Consider the following 3,151-nt stretch of genomic DNA (forward strand, 5'->3'; position numbering starts at 1 on the left):
AGAAATGTGAACAATTATATTCGAATGCGTATACGTATTTATTATGAATAAACAATGTGGCTCAAAAGTAATTTATATGTAAATGTTCCGTAATAATGGAATATAAATATGCTTTGTGATTTGGTCGCTGCTCATTGTGATCAATGAACTTTCATGCTTCCAATAAACTCCCAGGCGTCAGTAAATTTAATTATTCATTCAGACGCTTTGGAAAAAATACGTAATTTTCGTATGTAACATTTTTGAATCCTACGTTATTCAAGGACATTATTCTACCAGCATTATCAAAATTGAGAAACGGCCATCGACTAGAACAATCTCAAATTTGATATGCGACACTACTAGTGGCAACTTTTTAACTGTAGTAACTTAATAAATCGTTAGTTTTAATATACGTTTCCTTTCCCTGTTCTGTGATAATTTCGATTACGCAATAAGTCACACAAATCTGAAGGGTGTAAATTGAACTAAATACTTACGGATTACAATTACATATTCGAAAGATCACATGGATAATGTAGTAGGTAGAACAAACCAAAGACTGCGATTCATTGACAGAATACTTAGAAGGCGCAACAGATCTACTAAAGAGACTGCTTACACTACGCTTGTCCGCCCTATTCTGGAGTACTGCTGTGCGGTGTCGGATCCGCATCAGGTGGGACTGTCGGATGACATCGAAAAAATACAAAGAAGGGCAGTTCGTGTTGTATTATCGCGAAATAGGGGAGATAGTGCCACAGACAAGATTCGTGAATTGAAGTGACAATCATTAAAGCAAAGGCGTTTTTCGTTGTGACGGCATCTTCTCATGAATGTTCAATCACCAGTTTTCTACTCTGATTGCGAAAACATTCTGTTGGCATCCACCTACATAGGGAGAAATGATCATCACATTAAATTAGAGAAATCGAGAGTGGAACGGTAGAGAGACAGCTTGAAAGTGATTCATTGAACCCTCTGACAGGCACTTCATTGTGAACAGCAGAGTAATCACGTAGGTGTAGATATACTGAGGCACTTAATTTTGTGGAAAATGATATTGTTCAGTATCACCATTCGTTTTCCAGTGGTTCTGTCATGAATCATCTACAGCCTTAGATCTTTCGTCTTTCCGAGTTTAAAATAAATTAAATTTTGTCTGTGAGAAGGATGAGGGACTGCAGATATCGGGAATGTAACGGAATGCTACATAACTGCTTTCACCAGTAGCCATGCCGCTAGCGTCGAAACAACGATCAGCCTGCAATCTTGTGTCAATTCGCATTGCTGGAAACTAGCTATTTCATCAGTTAAATCACCTGCACAAGCAACTGAGTGATGTGAGTCAGTCTGCATGTGAAAACAGCCATTGGGAAACATTTGTAGGTTAAGAAAAAATGAAGTAACCGTTTATTGTGTCAGCTTTCATTTGCTCCTTTGTACTGCAGTCATGGTGTTCTGAACTGATATGTTTCTAAGCAGTGCTTTAAAAATATTTTTGCCGTCCGGAGTGGCCGAGCAGTTCGGGCGCTACAGTCTGGAAACGCGCGACGGCTACGGTCGCAGGTTCGAATCCTGCCTCGGGCTTGGATGCGTGTGATGTCCTTAGGTTGGTTAGGTTTAAGTAGTTCTAAGTTCTAGAGGACTGATGACCACAGCAGTTAAGTCCCATATTTTTGAAAATTAAATATATCTGTTTTTACCTGTCGCACAATACCATCCTGCACTCTCTGACATTTTGAAACCGAAAGAGACACGATCACGACATCCTCCTGCAAATAACCTGACAGAACGAATGAAAGATTTCTATGGCAATGTTGGCTGGCAGACCGGTAGGGGGACGTTTACCTGCCTAATCGGAAAGAACTTCCTTCCTATAGGCATAACGACCGCTTACTTGCTAAGTGTGGAAATTGTGTCTTGAGTGAATCTGGTGAGTGAAGGTGTGCATACTGCCGTCTCATGTTTCTGTGTGTGTGTGAAACACTTCACAAGACGTGCTGCTCTCGAATAGCTCTAAACGGGGCGGTTAACTTAAAGATAGACTATCTGAAATACGAATCTCAAGCAACAGTGTCACACGTCATCATTCCAGTGAGACACTGCGGAGAGATCTGGAACTCGGGACTCTAGGTAGGGACCTTTGCCTTTCGCGGGTAAGCGTTCTAACGATTGGTCATTTCACTTACGACTCACGACCCGTCCTAACAGCTCTTCATTCTCCGTTGGCTCTTTAGCACCTTCCAAAGTTCACAGTACTCCTGCGTCTCTTACGGCACTAGCAGCCCTGCAAGAAAGGACACTGCGGACAAATGACTTTCACGCAGCCTAGAGGATTGTTTCTGGAACCGTACTTTCATTCTGCAGCAGAATGCGTCCCAAACACTTCAGAGATGAATGACATCGCTCCTGTGTCGCATGCAATATGTTCTTGAAAGAAGAGCGACGAATGTCCTACGTTAGTCACTTTTCAGCTATGTAAATGTATCTATAATTTTCTCTTGAGACTGTCGCCTCTACAAAGGCACTATATTAGGCTCGTACTACACGAAAAACCACAGATAGCAGCATCTGTCAGTCTTATTGTCAGGAGACGAATTCAGTCAACATTATGTTACTCATTTCGCTGCGTTCACATTCCCCTTTTTAACACTCGTCGCGCCTTACTACGTCACACGGAGTGCAATGTAAGAGGCATTGATTGTTGTCTTCTACACGATTTGTATTTATTTTCAAGATGGCCTTGCACTACTGTACTAAAGTACAGAAAAGGATTTGCTACTGACCCAACTCCCAGAAACTGTAAACTTTCGTTTTGAGACGAGAGCATTTGCTATGGATGAAATGGAAATAAGCTAGGAATGTATTTCTTCTGACGACGAAACACAAAATGAGTGCACTCAGAGTCAACTTCAGAACAAAAGCAGGAATGACAGATAAGGTGATACCTGTCGGTATTTTGATTGCAATAAAAGCAAGACTGACGTGGTCCACAGCGACAATCTAATGGGCTACTACCCTTTTGACATGAAGGAAATCAAGTGATGGATGAAAGTTTTTTCACATTTTGATAATGATAATTTCGTATGATTCTTGTTAAACGTCGAGGCAGACTAGTAAATGTTGAATTCGTTGATGAACTGGCAGAGGCTTTGATGAACGAAGGAAG

This window comes from Schistocerca americana, chromosome 1 (genome assembly GCF_021461395.2).
Source record: "Schistocerca americana isolate TAMUIC-IGC-003095 chromosome 1, iqSchAmer2.1, whole genome shotgun sequence".
NCBI classification, from domain to species: Eukaryota; Metazoa; Arthropoda; class Insecta; order Orthoptera; family Acrididae; genus Schistocerca; species Schistocerca americana.